At 38.2% G+C, this 19,904-nt stretch overlaps 1 protein-coding gene across 7 annotated transcripts in view; it reads left to right on the top strand.

Annotated features, from left to right (window-relative positions):
• The window catches only part of LOC135210966 (zinc finger FYVE domain-containing protein 1-like), a 450,218-nt gene that overhangs the window by 342,187 nt on the left and 88,127 nt on the right, over positions 1-19,904 (top strand). The window lies entirely within an intron of this gene.

Genomic DNA, 19,904 nt, shown 5'->3' with positions numbered 1-19,904 from the left:
TATCAAGGGAGTAGATAGAATTTGAAAAATGGTTATTTTCGGGATAAATCGCCCTGGCGTCACAAAACCCGAAGGTCAGAGGCGAAAATCATATGCGGTTTGGAGATGTCCCAAGTCACCTTATTAAGTGGTATGAATATCAAAGTCCTGTCCTTAAAAAATGGCATTAGCCGGCCGGCCCCCTTAAGACAATCATCTCAGATACTATTTCAAGACAGTTAAATGATTATAGGTGACAGCTATTCAGAACTTGGTAAACAAAACCATATTCACAATACATGTCAGACATACATTACAACAAAAATAATAACTCTAAGGCAACTGATTTTTATTTAAGTCAGTAATTATATCTTTGAGGTCATTCTTAAACATGTTACAGATACAAGGGTCTAAATGAAAAAGGCCACGACTGTAATTTCAATGTTGGTCGTGGCCTTTTTCATTTAGACCCTTGTATCTGTAACATGTTTAAGAATGACCTCAAAGATATAATTACTGACTTAATAAAAATTAGTTGCCTTAGAGTTATTATTTTTGTTGTAATGTGTCTGACATGTATTGTGAATATGGTTTTGTTTACCAAGTTCTGAATAGCTGTCGCCTATAATCCTTTAATTGTCTTGAAATTGTATCTGAGAGGATTGTCTTAAACCTTTCATTGTACCCATTGTTTATGCTTGTTTGGGAAGGTTTCTTATCTTCCAGGTGTGTCGGATTCTAGGTACTAATCTCTCTATAATCCCTATGTGTCAGTTATACGAATCTTCTTGTATTGTCTTTTCTCGTATGTATGTCAGTCTCTGCTCAGTAAAGGACGTTTAACGTTGAAAGATCTTGCAGATCCTCCTTCGTTTATTTTTCCTTCATGGCATATATCTTTATTTATGGATTTATCACGTTCCTAACTTTCGTGATTCAGTTATATATATATACTATATATATATATATATATAGATATATATATATATATATATATTGAGATATATATATATATATATATATATATATATATATATATATATTATATATATTATATATATATATATATATATATATATATATTATATAGATATATATATATATGATATATCTATATATATATATATATATAGTATATATTATATATATATATATATATATATATATATATATATATATTATAGTATATATATATATATATATATATATATATATATATATCTAGTATATTATATTAGATATATATATATAGATATATATATATATTTATATTATATATATATAGTATATTATATATATATATATCATGCATATATATGTATATTATATATAATTCATATATATATATATATATATGTATATATAATATATATTAATAATCTAGATATATAATATAAATATATGGATATATATATACATATATATATATATATATTTTATATATATATATATATATATATATATATACTATATATATATATAGATATATATAGATATAAATATATATAATATTATATTTATAGATATATATATATATATATATATATTATATATATATATATATATATATATATATATATATATATATATATATATATATATATATATATATATATATATATATATATGTTGTATATATATATATATTTCATTATAATTATATATATTATAATATATATATATATATATATTTTTTTACTATAATATTCATATATATATATATACATATATATAATATATATTCTATATATATATTGTATATAATGTATATTTAAAAATATACTATTACAAATATATATATATCCATAAATATATTATATATATTAATTCATAGCCTAAAATATTCCTTAATCTTTGCCGAAGGGGTATAATAAAAATCGTCTCCCGTATGCCGAGGGGGTCTCTGAGTGAGCGCCAAAGCGCAATTTTTTTTTTTTTTTAAATGACAACGTGCTTAGTTTTCAAGATTAAGAGTTCATTTTTGGTTCCTTTTTTTCATTGCTTGAAGTTTAGTATGCAACCATCAGAAATGAAAAAAAATATCATTATCATATATAAATGATGCGATATATGATAGCGCAAAAACAAAATTTCATATATAATAGTATTCAAATCGTGCTGTGAGCAAAACGGTTAAAGCTAACGAGGTAATTTTTTGTTGTTGTATTGTACACTAAATTGAGATCATTTTGGTATATAACACACTGTAAAACAATCAAAGCAACACAGAAAAAATATTATCACAAAATGATGCATGAATTCATAACGCGCGGACGTAAAAAAATATTTTATTCAAAAATTCATCATAAATCTAGATATTGTTCTAGCGACTTCCATTTTGTTTCAAAATGAAGACAAATGATTGAATATTACTATACTATAAGAGTTTTAGCTTACAATTTCAGTTTTCGACTATTTCGAACGAGTTAAGTTGACCAAATGTCGAATTTTTTTATATTTCTTTATATGCAAATATTTCAAAAATGAGAAAAGCTACAACCTTCAATTATTTTTTGTTGCTTTCTACATGAAATTGTACACATTTTCATATATAAAATTCTATGAAACCCCTAATATGAAACGGAGCAAATATAAAGCGAATGCGATGTACGCATTTCGGAGATTTGCGGCGGAGAATCCGCGCGCGGAGAGTAGCAAAGTTTTTTTTTTAAATTCACCATAAACCTAAATATTGTGCTAGAGACTTTGATTTTATTTCAAAATGAAGATAAATGACTGAATATTACTAGACTGTAGGATTTTTAGCTTACAATTGCGTTTTTCAACTATTTCGGTAGAGTCAAAGTTGACCGAACATGGTTTTTTTCTATTTATCATGATTTATATGCAAATATTCCGAAAATAGAAAAGCTACCACCTTCAATAATTTTTTGTTGTATTCTACATGAAATTTTGCACATTTTCATATATAAAACTTTATGTAACGGCTAACTTAAAATGGTACAAACATTACGACAATCGCACGAAAAAATTTATGATTTTTTTCGGAAGAGTTACCGCGCGGACGTAAGGAAAAATTTGGTTTTTTTCATAAATTTGTCATAAATCGAAATATTGTGCTAGAGACTTCCAATTTGTTGCAAAATAAGGTAAATGATTGAATATTACTAGAATGTAAGAGTTTTAGCTTACAATTGCATTTTTCGATCATTTGGGTAGAGTCAAAGTTGACTGAAGGTTGAAATTTTGGCACATCATTATTTATATAAAAATATTTCAAAACTGATAAAAGCTACAACCATGGGTTGTTTTTAGTTGTATTGTGCATGAAATTGCGCACATTTCCACATATAAAACTTTATGTAACGGCAAATTTAAAATGGTGCAAACATTATGACAATCGCACGAAAAAATTTATCGGAAGATCTACCGCGCGGACGTAAGGAAAAAGTTTTTTTTTCATAAATTCACCATAAATCAAAATATTGTGCTAGAGACTTCCAATTTGTTGCAAAATGAAGGTAAATGATTTAATATTACTTGAATATAAGAGTTTTAGCTTACAATTGCGTTTTTCGTCCATTTCTGTAGAGTCAAAGTTGACCGAATGTTGAAATTTTGGCACTTATCATTATTTATATGAAAATATTTCAAAACTGATAAAAGCTACAATCATGAGTATTTTTTGTTGTATTCTATATGAAATTATGCACATTTTCATATTTAGTACTCCATGTAACGGCTAATTTAAAATGGTGCAAAAATTATGTCAAAGTGACTAAATAATTTCTGAGATGTGTCACTGATACTTTTTAGTGCGATAAGAAAGAAATTCGCGCTTGTGCGCCTGTGTAACGATTGTAAACAAAACGACGACTTGATCCGTGAACTCCCAGCATCCCCCAAGGCGCGTGATTCAAAAGTTTTTGGTTGGTAGGCCTATAAGTATTTTTCCTCAAATTTTAAAAAAAAGTTTTTTATGTCGACGTTTAATACGTCCAATCTGCACCCGGGAGACAATTTATCTCGACATTTAATACGTCCAATCGGCATAAGAGGGTTAATATCTAAATTCGCTCTACCTCGGAAATGAAATATTTTCATATATGTACTGAATGGGATTTTATAATTTCGTCCCCACATGGGATCGAACCACCGGCCAAGTGGGGACGAAATTATTATCAACTAAAAAAAAAAAAATTCCTATTCGGTACATATATGAAAATATATCAATCCCGAGGTAGAGCGAATTTAGATATTAAAGCACATTTGTAGCTCGAATGATATGTAAATCAATCACGGTTTGATGTATAGTTATATAGATATAGATATATAGATATAGATATATAGATATAGATATATAGATAGATATATAGATATAGATATTTAGATATTAGATATATATATAGAGAGATATATATAGAGAGATATATATAGAGAGAGATATATATAGAGAGATATACATATAGAGAGATATATATATATAGAGAGATATATATATAGATATATATATATATAATATATATATATATATATATTATATATATATGTATGTATATGTATATATATATATATATATGTATATATTTATATATATTATATATATATATATATAATATTTATATATATATATATATATATATATATATATATATATATATATATATATATAAAGGTTTTATTTATACATAGCATCACGTTTTATATACTTCGTGATCAAGTTATTCATATATATATATATATATATATATATATATATATATATATATATATATATATATATTTTGTATGAATAACTTGATCACGAAATATATATATATTTTATATATATATATATAGATATATATATATATATATATATATATATATATATATATATTTATATATATATATATATATATATATTTATATATATATATATATATATATATATATATATATATATATATATATATATACAGTGGTACCTCGAGATACGAAATTAATCCGTTCTGAGACGGCCTTCGTATCATGATTTTTTCGTATCTTGGAACACATTTTACATGTAAAATGGCTAATCCGTTCCAAGCCCTCCAAAAACAACCCAGTAAATTACATTTCCAGGCCTAAAACACATGTTCTAGGGTTACGGCGAAAGAAATATGACTCCAAAAAGGCAAAATACTGTACATACTTGAGTAATATTCAACTGCATGCAATGTTCAACCCCATTTTTACCGCATATATTAGGACTTTAGCATATGTCCCTTAGCAATAAGCCTAGCCTATGTTAGCGGTTGCTACTGTAGCCTAGTCTATGATTCTGACATCTAAACCTAAGAGCTAAAAGCTTAGAATATGCCAATAAAATGTATAAATAATCAGTATGTACTCATTTCAAATAATTATTAATTAATCATTAACTATAATACACAAACAAACAAAAAACAAACCTTCCAATCGATTGTTTACATTCAGCTCTTACCCGTCTTACGAGAATCAAACGAGCGCCAAGCAATCATTTTTCCTAGCACACAGGAAGCCATAAATTGTCATTAGTATCTCTCTTCAACTAATGAAACCACCAAACAGTATAATAACCATTCATTTCTATTCTTTATTCTATCTTTACCTAATGGAGATACCAAGTTACTGACAGCTATAATGAAACATACGTATACGTAACATAATAATAAAAAAGAAGAAGAATTCTAAAAATTACGTATTTGTTGACAGTCTGATTTATTTTATATTTTATGATATCTAATTCACAATTTTTTTTATTAAATGTATTGCATGTACTCATTTCAAATAATTATTAAGTAACCATTAACTATAATAAACAAAAAAAAGTTTCCTAACGTCTGTTTACATCCAGCACTTACGAGTATCGAACGATCGCCAAGCAATCACTTTTACACAGTAAGCCATAAATTTTCATTATCTCTCTTCAACTACTGAAACTACCAAACAGTATAATAACCATTCATTTCTATTCTTTACTCTATCTTTACCTAATGTTTTTTTTTTTATTAAATGTATTGCATGAATAAGTTTTTCAATTTACAGCAACCTTTTACCAATAGAATACTTAAAGCAGAAGGGGTAGAGGCTGACCAATAGGAGAGCAGGACCTTATGGGGTGACTAGCATCAGGAACCAATGGGAGAGTGGGAGGATGGTGGTGAGTTTACTCAGTTGGTGGCGCGGGAGTTTTAAAATTGTTCTCGGTGGTCCGGGCGAATCTCGGGAATTTACAGCAACAACCTTTCGTATATTGAAAACTTTTCGTATGTAGAGCAGTAAAATTTTTCGCATTGGCTTTCGTATCTCGAGTTTTTCGTAAGTAGAGCCTTTCGTATCTCGAGGTACTACTGTGTGTATATATATATATATATATATATATATATATATATATATATATATATATATATATATATATATATATATATATATATATATATATATATATATATATATATATATATATATATATATATATATATATATATATATATATATATATTATATATATATATATATATAATCTAATAAAAGGAGCCCATAAAAACACCAAATGTAGAGAGAAAGTACTATATTTCAGAGACTGCTGTCTCTCTCTTCAGGTATATGAATGAGAAAAGTTTACAGAAAAGGTGGTATTTATACCAAGAGATTCGTCCACAAGTAAGCCAATTTAGGTCACCCCGCTGATAATCTTCCTTTAATCTTCTTAAGCGTTGGTTGAATGAACACTGCGTCGACGATGTCCGATGTCCAATTCCCTTTTTATATATATATATATATATATATATATATATATATATTATATATATATAAAACATAACTGACAGAGGTGGGAAAAAATTTTTAACTAATTAATTCCTTCACCAATGTGCTGCTTTTTCCTGCACACATACAAGAGCCTGTTTGCTTATTTTATGGTTAGCAACATAAAAAAACTTTTCCCCTCTTGTAAACAAACTCTTAACAGAAATATTAGTACTGGCAAAACTTTTTTTTTTTTCAACAGATTCGTCACAAAATAAGGCTTTGCTCATTCTCTCTTCCACAAAATCATCTCAAGTACTTTTTTTTGTTGAACCATTATTGAAGGAATGAAGAAAAAAAGAAAAGAAATGAAAATAATTTTCTTTGACAAGTAGGAAAAAGGTGGTTCTTGCAGTCATACTTTTCAGTAAAAGGCGAGAAAGAAGAAGAAGAAGAATAAGCTATTACTGAAAAAGTAAAATTTGGTGGCGTCTTAGAAGAAAAATCTATTTCTTCTGTCAACAACAACAAAGTGCTTTGTAGGCCAGTGATAAGGGATACTTGATTCCCTCTTCTGGAAAATGTTCAGAGAGAAATTCTGATCCCCTACTTTGTTTCCTTCTATTACTTCAATCTCTCTGATGAGATTAAAGTAATAGAAGGAAACAAAGGTTTTACCTCAGAAGTTCCCATAAGCCGAGCTTGGGTGTTAAAAGAAGCTAAGATTGACCCTTCTGACCTGGAGATAGGTTTTCTGCCCAACAGACTATTGGTGACCACTGACTTAGCACAAGGGTTAATCCCATTGACCATCAGCTCAGGACATCAGAGCGACAAGAGGGGATTAGCAACTCTCAAGGAAACCAGAACAGCCATCATATAAATGATGACTCAACAATAAGTTGTTCCCAAAGACTGCTGGGGCTTGACAAAGGTTGATAACCTAAGCATCTCTTGAAAAAGTGCCACATATAGGGCCTGAAAGTACTCGATTGTTGAGTAAAATAAAATGTAAATACTTAGGAGTAAACACGTTAAACACAGTAATTTTGCGGGTTTCTTTTTCAGTAGCAAGGAATGTGTTTAAAGTCTTGGGAATTCTAAGTTTCTTGGACTGGACGATCAGGATGTTAGCCAAGAAGATGGAGGACTGCCTCAACTTGCCAGAGGACATCGCTGCTGACTGGTTAGGTGTCCTACCGTGTGCTGATAAGTCTATTAGGGATGGTTCATACAAGTTAGCCTCTCACTTTGTGATGGGCATATTGAAGGAGGAGGAATAATGGTGCTCCTTTGCCTCAAAAGGAGTAACCCTTTCACAAAAGTCAGCACTTATGTTCTCCTCTTTTGACAGGACTCATCTTTTTCTGCAGGATACAGTAAAAGAGGTTCTTTCTGCCATGCAGAATAAGTCTGCTCATGACTTGTTGGCCAAGTTGACTGAATGTCCCAAGTCTTCTCTCTTGACTCTGGTCAAGTCTTTCTTTCCAGTTCAGCAACCTTTTTGAGAAGAACATTTTAACCCTTCTCTAGGCCTTGCCTCCAAATCCTCCTCCAAGTAGTATTCCTATCATTCACATTCCAGTCAGTGCCAGACTGCACCATTTTTTGGGAGGAATGGAGTTCCAGGGGAGTGGAGCCTTGGGTGATTCAAGTTCTCCGTTTCAGCTACTCAGTTCCTTTCAAGTAAGAACAGTTTGACAGCCTACTCTCCAGGCTCGGAGAAGTTCTTTGCTCTCAGTCAAGAGGTTGAGACTCTTGTTCAGAAGGGAGCTATATAAGTAGCTGTTGACAAAGCATCCGAAGGGTTTTACAACAGACTCTTTTTAGTCCCCAAAACATCAGGGAGCTGGAGGGCCATCCAGAACATCAGCACCTTGAGCTTATTAGTCCTCAAGGTGAAGTTCAACATGAAAATAACTTGGTCTTAGCATCCCTCTGTCAGGGGGACTGGATGGTGCCCATTGACATGCAAGATGCTTATTTCCATGTTTCAGTTCATTGAGGTTCCAAGAAATCTACGCTTTGTGTTCGTGGGCAAAATCTTCCTGTTTTGGGGTCTGTGTTTTGGGCTGTCAACAGCCCCTCAAGTTTTCACTCAGGGTGGTAGCTTCTCTAGGGAAGTGGCTCCATTTACTAGGAGTCAATGTGCTGCTGTATCTGGATGACTAGCTTTGTCACTCCTCCTCGGAAAGCCAATGCACGAAGAACTTAGAGAGGACCCTTTGCCTGAAGAGTTCATTGGGCATTTTGATCAGTGTAGAAAAGTTGCAGATGGTACAGACTCAGAGCATTCTCTATTTGGGGATGACTCAGAATACTCTAGCTTTTTGGTATTTTCTCTTCCCGAAGAAAGTAGAGTTGTGTCTCTGAGTAGTTCAAGAGCTTCTAGACTGACAGTCTCGTTCTGCAGTCCAGTGGATAAGGTTGCTGGTAACCCTGGCATCAGCTGAACAGTTTGTCAAACTCAGAAGACTTCATTTGAGACCCCTGCAATTCTACCTGAGAACCTGTTGGTGCAGGAAGTCTCAACCAGACTCGTCAGTTTTTAAAATTATGGAAGAAATCAGAGAGGACACCTTACGTGGTGGAACTCATAAGGAAAGCTTCAGTAGGGACTCTACCTTCCTCTAAAGCAGCCCACCCTTCATTTTTTTCCAATGCTACCAACATGGGCTGGGGAGCCTTGTTAGGGGAGCGAAAGGTGTCGGGAATTTGATCGATGACGCCAAAGTCCCTACAAATCAATGTAAAGGAGCTTATGGCCATTTACGCGAGACTTTGCTTTTGCTCACTTGGTATCGGGACAAGTGATAGCGCTGCATGCAGACAATTTTACTACTGTCCTACATCCGAAAACAGGGCAACACACTCCTTTACCCTGTACGAAGTAGCAAGAGACCTTTTTCTGTGGGCAGAAAATAATCTGGTCTCTCTTTTTTTCCCTCATTTAATTCAAGGGAGAATAAATGCTTTGATGGACAAGTTGAGTCAAGGCTGTCAAGTCGTCCTGTTGGAGTGGACTCTGGACTCCAAGACCTGCCTCAACCTTTGGAAGCTTTGGAACAAGCCATCAATACACCTCTTCACTACCTCAAAGAACAGCCATCGCCCTTGATTTTGCTCTACAGTCCCGGATCCTCTAGCTTGGTCCACCAATGCAATGTTGCTGGACTGGTTTGGATTGGATGCATATAACTTTCCTCCTTTCTGGATGATCAGGGAGGTCTTGAACAAAGTCATGTTCCACTAGAGCGTCTCCCTGACTAATCGCACCATTCTAGTCGAGGAAAGAATGGTTCCTGGACCCTCTTTGCTAATTTGTGGATTTTTCAAGGTTACTACCTCGAAAGATGTCACTTCTCAGACAACCACACTTCCGCAGGTACCATCAATGACTGTCCGCAGATACCATCAAGGACGGTCCGCTCTGGCCCTTACAAGCTTCAGACTGTCAGGAGCCTTATTACAGCAAAAGACTTTTTGCAAAGAGTGGCGGAAGCTATTGCGAAATGCAGAAGAGCTTCTTTGGACAGATTATACCAGTCAAAGTGGAACAGCTTTAGAAGATGGTGTAAGCTGAATAAAATCTCTTCTTCTGAGACCTCTATAAGTGAAATTGTGGATTTTCTTTTTTTTTTTTTAGGGACAAGACGATCAGCTTCCTTATAATTAGAGGGTATATGGGTATGTTAAGTTCTTTTCTCAGGCACAGGGGTCTAGATTTGTCTTCCAACAGTGACCTATCTAATCTCATCAGGTCATTCAAGACTTCTTAGTGTCCAAAAGATACTGTTGCATGGAACCTAGATGTTGTGCGTAAGTGGCCGTCGAGTTCAGCCTTCAAGCCCATGCGGTTGACATCCTTGAGGAATCTAAGAAAACTTTATTTTTAGTGGTACTAGCTTCTGCAAAGCAAGTTAGCGAGCTTCATGCAGTGGAAAAGAGAGACTTCTCTCAAGGAGATGTGGTCTGCTCTTTGTGCCTTGGTTTCATCACCAAGAATGAGAACCTTCTAATCCTTGGCCACGATATTTTGTTCTGAAAAATCTAATCTATATTCTTGGGCTGGAGGAGGAAGAGAGACTGCTCTGCCCTGTGAGGCCATTGAGATACTACCTTCACAAAACTGAGAAGATTAGGGGCTCTTCTCACCTGTGGTGTTCAGTTAAAGACCCGTCTCGCCTGCTTTGGAAGAACGCTATTTCTATATTCTTGAGGAAATTGATCACTGAAGCTCACTCCCAGATGAAAGATGAGGACTTCATGCTGCTTAAAGTCAAAGCTCTCGAAGTTAGAGTTGTAGCCACTTTGCTGTCTTTCCGACATAATATGTCATCAGTTATTCTTCAAGCAATGTTTTGGAGATCCAAGTCAGTATTTGCCACACATTATTTGAAAGAATTAGAGACTATATGAAAATTGCAAGACTTTCAGGCCTTTATCCTTAGCTGCCATGATGATGTTGGGAGAGGCAATGTAGGAGCTTTATGTTCCTCTATTTTTTCAACTTGCATAGAAGGTTGTTGAGTTCTAGGGAAGTCTCGGGGTACTTAGTACCTGGAGTACCCACCAGTTGATCTTTTTACTGTGGGGATTGGTTTTTATGGTTTGGTGTAGGTGACAGTTTTGGTTATTTGCTCTTTTATATCTGGTCTTTGCCCAGGGCAAGGGCATTATGTATTGTTCCTTCATTGAGTCATCAGGGCACCTCCATGACTACAAAGTGTTTCCCACTTTAGAGGCGAATCTTGGCTATACAACTACTCGCTCTGCTATGTAAGACGAGGGCTGACCAGAGGCAGTAATCACCTGCAGTGGCTCTCTTATGAGGTAAGGTATGACAAGCACAAGTTAGTGTTGAAAAATTTTTTCTTTCAAGAATTATTTTATATTTTTGAATTTAGATTCAATCCACATCCCACCTGTCAATGTGGAATCAGCTGTATAATTTTTTGGTAATACACTGAAATAAAAATGGAATTTTTTTATAATAAAATGAGATTTCATTTTATACTTGCCAAACAATTACATTATCAAACCCCTCCCTCCTCCCCACAGGTTAAAAAAGGGGTGCCCTAGTACACCCTTTCGATTGTCTACACGAGGTGTTTAGACGAGCCGACTCCTCATCGTCAAGTTCTCCCTCCGATGAGGTGCATGCAGAAGTGCATGACACCAGAGGAGTATGCTTCTCACTGGCATTTTGAAGTACGTAGCTGTTCATAGGTTTTGAATGCTGGTTAATGACTGCCTCAAACCACTTTCACTTTCTTTTGCATGAAGAATGTTGCTCACAGGTCCTTGGACACGTTTTCTTAGGGTCCAATGGTGGCTGTTTAACATTTGTGACTCATCCAGTGCCCCTGGTGGGGATAAGGGAGTTGACTGGCCCCTTTTCTTTCCCTTTTCTCCATTTCTGTGGGCAGTTTGAAGAATTGACAAATCATACGCTAGAATTGGCTTGATGCAGATGAGCATTGCAGCCTTACTGTTCCAGCACTTTTCATTCTCCTTGCAACATGCAAATCTGCTTTTCAGTAGCTAAAACTCCTCTCTCCAGCAAGGGGTGTGAAGAGTGGTGGCAAACCCATTTCTTGCGGCCGACATGGTTTGTTGGCTGAACAGATATAGTATTTGAACCAAGTGGACTGAGCGTTAGATATTCAAATATCTACATTTCAAAGGCTTAGGTTTTCTTTAGCAATCTCATTTCCAAGAAGCATGATAAAGTTTCTCATACCTCCATCCAAGTATGAGTCTATCCTATTGTTAAGACCAAAGTTTTGTTCCGTTTATTAACAAGTGACAAATTTTTAATCAAATTGTATTTTTCATAGCTAACAAACCTGAGGTCTTAACGTTAATTGCCCACCTCTAGCCACACCTCTTAAGTTTCATCCTGGGTTAGAAGAAAGACTGGTGTGTTTCCTGGATTCAAGTGCACCCTTGTGATGTGCTTCCACTTCAACTTTGAATCGGATGCCAGTTGCATCAGATTTCTTGCATTTACCATATCTGATTGTTTTTAACTGGTTTCCAGCTGGCATTAGAAGATTTATCCTATTGTTAAGACCTCAGGTTTGTCAGCTATGAAAAATACTAATTGACTACAAATTTGTAATTTTTACATTTTGTTGTAACAGTATTAAACAAGAGAACAATAAGAATCTCGGCTTTGATCCACTTCTTAGATATGAACACAACTCTTACTTTGATGTCTAAAAGAAAAATTATGTAAAAGGAAAAATTGTGAAACTTTCTCCTTGAAAGAATTGAGTTAAAAAGAGATCAGTAAAAATACCCTTTGCACTTACTGTGAGATAGGTTGCATGTGTGTCATGTGCTTCAGATAACATCCTTTGTTCATATGCAGAAAAAACCCTTGGTCTTAACAGTAGGATAAATCTTCTTGTGCCAGCTTGAAACTGGTTAAAACAATCTTAAGATTGTACAGCAAGGAATCGATGGGATCTGGCAACTCATGCCTATACAAGGTGGAAGCTGGTCGTCAACCAAGCACCGAACCTTGTGTCGCATTAGTCTATCTTTAACCACCTTGGAGAGTAGGCACTTTTGCTCTCCTTCCAAGCCAGTTACTTTGTTTGTCCGTGATTCTTTGTATTTTCAGTTCTGTGTGTGTTTGTGGTTTGTCGTGGAGCCGTGCTCCAGGTTTTTGGCTGCTACAATTAGGTCCCCATATGACATGCGGTAGGTGCCGATCTAATTTTTGTACGGTTACTAATCCCTGCCCGGAATGTCGTGCGTGGCCTAATTCTCAGTGAAGATGTTGTACAAGAAGAGAGAACATCACAGTTTTTACTCTTCCTTCTTGGGAGGGTTTTTCTTCTCGTTTAGACGATTTCGCTTCCCCTTCTTCCAGAAGTGCTCCCCATAATACAATTGTACCTCTGTCTCCTTCCTTTTCTTCCATCGATTCGTTGTTGGAAGTGTCTGGAGTTGCATAGGATGAAGTTTTGTTTAATGTAGCCCCCTCTCCCACAGGATCTAATGTCCTTCCTGAGGGGGAGGAGGCTACACTTTTGTTTCTTTAATTTCAGATTTGGAATCTACCAATGGCTCCTCCAGGACTACATTATTTTGGATCTTGTGTGCTGCCTCCTAGTGAGATGCCTATGTCAACATCGACGCTTACTGGGTTGCCTCTTATCAGTCCGCCAGTAAGGCCAATGACCAATGCTGCCTTTAGAGATGTTATGAAGTCATCCCCAGCATCCTCTCAGCCTATGATGTCAGCTGTGGTGGTGTCTCTTCTTCCTGTTGTTGTGATTTCATCCCATTCTACTATGATGGCATCGCTTTCTCTCGCTCAGCCATTGTAGGCGTTGTTTCAAGCTGTATTAGAGAGGCTGGACTCTGTTTTTCAGGAGAGGTAATCTGCTCTTCCTGGGAAGAAGAGTCATGAATTGAGTGATTCTTCCCCTCCACCTTCTAGCAAGAGACATTGTTGAGAGGAAGTTTCTTTCCTTCTCCTGCTTGTTCGTCTCCTTCTCTCCCTCATCTTCGAGTCAGACATTGGAGAATTAAGGACTTTGTGGTGTCATCTTCTGCAAGAAAGAGGAGTGCGTCACTGTCTTCTCAACACAGCCATATTTCTCCCCGACACGCGCATGTTCGTGAGGCTGGAAGTGAGGGACGAGGAAGGAAGGCTCTCTCTCTCCCATACGTGTGGGAAATGCATCGCTGACTTGGCTACACGGCCATGTCTCTCCATTATATGCACGTGTTTGCGATCATGGAGGTGCGGTAGGTGAGAGGAATACTTCACCGTCTTCCTTACACGGCCATGTCTCTCCCTTAGGTGTACATGTTCGTGATGATGGGAGTGTTGCGAGTGATAAGAGTGCTTTGCTGTCTTCCTTACATGGTCGTGACTCTTTCTTACATGTACGTGGTTGTGATAACAGTAGCGCTAGCCCCTTATCCCTGTTCCTGTTACAGTCTGCCGGAAGGATGATAAGGCGCCGATCAAGAAGTCGAAGGTATCTGTTGCAAAGGTGTTTCCTGTACCTTCCAAGAATAAGGATTCTTCTCTCTGCAAGGTTGCAGTTGACGGTCGAGAACAGGAAGCGTCCCTAGTCCGTGGATGGGTCTCTTGCTTTCCTACTAGAGACCAGAACTGTACTAGTCAGTCTCCACCAGGCAGTTCTCTTTGGCATCGTTTCTTGTCTCAAGACCATGCTCAGTTGTTGTCTCATAGACATGTACCTGACTCATTGCACGCCCACATACATGATTCGTCCCGCGAACGTGTACGTGGTTCATCCCGCATATGTGTGGGATTCTTCCCACGAACGTGTACATGATTCATCACACAAGCATGTACGAGGTTCGAGTCGGGACCATGTATGGGTTTCGTCTAGTAGCAGTATTCCGGAATTGGTTTCGGGATCTTTAGTGTTTAAGGGCTCCACTCCAACCACATAAGTAACATGTTGCAAGGCTTCCCAGGAAAGCCTCTCCAGTGCTGTTGCAGAAGGATAAGGATCCTGCCAATCCTTCTTCACGGCATCTTGTCTCCTTTGCCAGAGTAGGAGGGAGGAAGCCAGGAATTTCTGTTTTCTTTCTCTGAGGTTGTTGATCTCATTTGTGAGTTCAACAATCTTGAATGTCAAACACAGACTCAGTCTTCATGACCCCTATGGATATAGAAGCCTTACTGGGTGCCAGACAGGATTCCAGGGCTTCATTTGAGCTTTGTTTGTCAGGCCATGCTCAGTCCATCCTGCAGTGTGTAAATGCCTTGGTCTTTAACTGAGGTGGCTCTCTGTGTTCCAATAGATCCTCCAAGTTTCTTCCTCCTCCTCTCATGCGGCATAGGAAGTGTTACTCCACTAATGTGGTTCAGTTGATGTCCCGTCATCTTAATCTGGTTCAGTTGATGTACCGTCATCTTAATCTGGATGTGATCCGTCCTAAACCTAGTTTGACCCTGGATCAGTTATGTCTGAAGGTCCGTCTTTTTCATCACAAGAGGCCTTGGCTGTGGAGAATGCTGCTTTTACCATCTTTCAGACTTATCTCCTGGCTTTACTTGTGGTTCACTTCAATAGCCAGGGTTGCTTTGGATTGAGGTGAGGGGAGGTATAGTCAGTTCTTCCTCCTTAGTTAGGCTGTTGCAGTCTGGTGTGAAGGCTATTTCATATCAAGGCCACCTTAGTGCAACTTTGTGGACCAACCTTCTCCTGGCCAGGAGGGACACGTCCTTGTTGAAGGTGGCTGGGTCTGTAGACTCGGAGTCCTTGTCAGCTCTGCGGAATGGGGACCTCCTTGATTGTCGGTTTCTAAGTTGGAGGCTCATTCTCATCCTCCTCCTCCTCCCCCTCTGGAGCGACAGGCAAGACGGTCTTCTGTCAAGTCATCCAGCTTCTGTGAGGGTCTCTGTCTCCTTCACAGCCCAAGACAAAACAACAACAGCGTCCTTTTCAATCCCGCCCATAGAAGCCTGGAAGGGGTCTCTAGGGGGAGGGGCAGAGGGGGTCGTCGAAAGAGTGGGTGCCTCTCCCTCTCCGTTGCCATGGGTAGGGGGATGCCTGGCAGGCTATATGGCCAAATGGCAATTGCATGGAGCAGAGAAATGGGTAGTAGATGTTCTACAGGTGAGATATCTACTACTCTTCAACTTCTCTCCCCCTCTCTCGAACAGACCCCTTCTCAATCGGACGTATCCTTACGACTCCCGAAGTATTTACCTCTTTGAGGGGAAGTGGGGAAAATGCTGAACAAGGGTGTGATGGAAGAAGTACAGAATCCTTCTCCTGGGTTTTCAGTCAAATTTTCCTGGTTCCAAAAGCTGCAGGTGACTGGAGACCAGTAATCGACCTTTCCATTCTGAATCACTTTGTCAGGAAGACAAGGTTCAGGATGGAGACGCCCTGGACAGTGTTGGCAGCAATAAGAGATAATGACTTCTTACTGTCAATAGACTTGAAGGATGTTTACTTCCAGATTCTGATTAATCCATCGTCCAGGAAGTTCCATCGCTTCACTCTGGGAGAGAAGGTCTTTCAATTCAAGGTCCTTTGCTTCGGATTGACTACAGCTCCTCAGTTGTTCACAAGGGTCTTTGCTCTCATCTCAACATGGGCTCATGCTCAAGAGATTCGCCTGCCAAAATACCTCGATGACTGGCAAGCTCCAGGGAGAAATTGCTTCAGGACAGAGATCATCATCTTCAGCTTTGTCAGGAGCTAGGCATAGTGGTAAACCTGGAGAAGTCCAATCTGGTTCCCAGCCAGAGGGCTTTCTATCTAGGTATGGCTGTAGATACAGCAGCGTCGAGGGTTTTTCTGTCGGCCCAAAGGTTGGAGCAGTTTCTGTCAGTGGCACATTTATTCCTGTCATGGTCTGAACAGCCAGCTCATCAGTGGCAGGTCCCTCTGGGAATTTTGTCTTCTCTGGAGAAGCTGGTCCCTCATGGTCGCCTTCATCTTTGGTCTGTGCAGTGGAGACTGAAGTAATTCTAGTCCCAGGTCCGGGGGATTCCCCTCTGCTGAGAGTTCTTCTGTTAGAGGAGGTGAGGGAAGACCTTTGTTGGTGGTTGGACGACCAGAATCTCTCGGTGGGGACTTTCTTCTGTTTTCGGATGCTTCCATCATCGGTTGGGGTGCTCATCTGGAAGACCTCCTTGTCTCTGGCACTTGGAGAGTGCAGAGGAAAGGCTGCTGCATATCAATGTTTTGAAGTTGAAGGCAGCTTTCCTAGGTCTGTGGGAGTTTCGGGAGAGGGTAGAGGGTCATTCGGTTGTTCTGATGTCCGACAACACCACAGTGGTTGCCTATGTGAACAAGCAGAGGTCCCTGGTGTCTCGTCAGCTCCATTCATTGACAGTCAAGTTGCCCCATTGGGCTATTGACAACTCAGTGGAGCTCTCTGCCAGGTACATCTCGGGCAGGAGGAATGTGGTAGCCAACAAGCTGAGTTACCGGAACTGAATCCTGGGCACGGACATGGTGAACAGACTTTTTCACATTTGGGGAAGACCTATGCTAGACCTCTTCGCCACTTGCTTCAACAGGGAGCTGAAGGTGTACTGTTCAGTGGTCCCAGATCCTCCTTTTCTAGTAGAGGACCCCTTATAGCACCCTTGGGACAATCTTGAGGTGTACGCCTTCCCTCTGTTTTGCCTTATCTGTCAAGTTCTGAACAGGGTAATGAGTTCTCGAAATCTCAGAATGACTTTGGTGGCTCCTCAGTGGTCTCAAGTGGAGTGGTTCCAGGACTTCTGTCTCTTCTGTCAGAAGTTCCAAGAGAGATTACCCCGTGGTGGCAACTTTTTTCCCAGCCTCATGTTGAAAGATTTCACCAGTCAGTAGTCTCTATCTCTTTATGTCTGGAGACTATCAAGTATCTCCTTGGAGCAAGAGGTTTTTCTCAGAAGGCTGTGGGATTGATGTCCAGTTATCTCAGGAAATCCTCGTCAGCAGTTTACCAAGGAAAATGGGCAGTCTACTGTGATTGGTGTTGTCGACAGGGTTTCTCTTCACTTAGTTTCTGTTCAGCGGATAGCAGAGTTTTTTCATCTCCCTCATGGATGAGAAAGGTCTTTCTGTTTCAGGTATCATAGGCTACAGAGCAGCCTTGGGTTTGGTGTTGTGTCTGAAAGGCATGGATATCTTTTCATCCTGGGAAATCTCCCTCTTGTTCAGGAGTTTTGAACAGTCTTGTTCTCCAAGGGAACTCAAGTCCTCCTCATGGGATCTTTCTTTTGTCCTGAGAAGTCTCACTCGAGCTCCTTTTGAGCCCCTGCATTGATCATCAGACAGAGATCTGACTCTAAAGACGGTTTTCCTGTTAGCCGTGGCTGCTTCGGAAAGAGTTGGGAGCTCCATGGCCGGAGTTATGATGTTAAACACACCAGGGGTTGGGGGTCTGTGGCTTTTGAATTTGTCCTGGAATTCATGGCTGAGACCCAGAATCTCTCGGTGTATGATGACAAATTTGTCTTATTCTCCATTCCTTCACTGAATGACTTTGTGGACAACAATCTGCAAGCGCTCTTGCTTTGTCCCATCAGAGCGTTATAATGCTATCTAAAAAGGACTCGTCACCTAAGACCTAGGTGTCGTAGACTTTTTGTTAGCACCAGTCTGTCCAGAAGGGAAGTGTCCAAGAACACAATTTCATTGTGGCTGCATAATGCGATTAAACAGTCTTACTCCTCCCTTGATAGTTCTTTTACAGAGTCTGTGCAGGCTAAAGCACATGACGTCAGAGGTATAAATTCCTCTCTGGCATTTAAGAAAAACTTATCTGTTCATAGAATTTTGAACTGTGGTTCTTGGTTGCGTCAGTCCACGTTCACTTCCTTCCTTTTACCTAAAGGATGTTGCCCATAGGTCTTTGGACACCTTTTTTTTTTTTTTTTTTTTTGGTCCTGTAGTGGCTGCCCAACAAGTTGTGTAATTCACCCAGTGCCCCTCACAGGGCTATTTGTATCTTAATTATGGTGATTGTGTGGAAGAGAGGATGAGTGAGTTGGCTGGTCTCTGTCCTTCTCCGTGTTCCTTTCTTCTTCCTGCGGGCGGGTCGAAGAATAGGCAAGTCAATTGCTGGAACTGGTCTGTTGCAGGTGAGTAAGGTATTCATACTGGTGGTGGTTTTGAATTGTGACTATGCAATAGACAAATCTGCTGTTCAGTGGCAAGAGCTCTTCTCTCTAGAAAGGGGAGTGAGGAGTGGTAGCAAACTCCTGTGGCTTATATGGTTTGTTACTTGAACAGTCAGTTTTCTTGTGTTCCTGGAATGCAACAAATCTGCCCATATATAATTGTATTTGAACCCAGACGGCTGAGTTTTTAGATATCCGATTGTTTATTTTCTCATGGCTTTAGTTAGAACTCCTTCTAGGAAGGGTGGTCAGGTGGATTAACTCCCAGCTGGTTTAGGGTACTTTTACCTCCCTCCAAGTATAAGCCTATCCTATTGTTAATACGGGCTGCTCTGTGACCAAGAGCCCGTGCTGGCACAAGGCCAGCTTAATCTTAAACAACCTATTGTTAAGACCGAGGGGCTGTTCCACATATGAACAAATGACAAATTTTCAATCAGTTTGTATCTTTCATAGCTAACAAACCTGAGGTCTTAACATTTACTGCCCACATCTAGCCGGCCCTCCAAGTTTTTTCCTGGGTTGGGGGAAAGACTTAACACGTCACTAGGTTCTGTGCTTGGTTGACGACCAGCTTCCACCT

Source organism: Macrobrachium nipponense, chromosome 4 (assembly GCF_015104395.2).
Source record: "Macrobrachium nipponense isolate FS-2020 chromosome 4, ASM1510439v2, whole genome shotgun sequence".
In the NCBI taxonomy this organism is placed as follows: Eukaryota; Metazoa; Arthropoda; class Malacostraca; order Decapoda; family Palaemonidae; genus Macrobrachium; species Macrobrachium nipponense.
The sequence above is the reverse complement of the archived record's forward strand: the minus strand, read 5'-3'. Positions and strand labels throughout refer to the sequence as shown.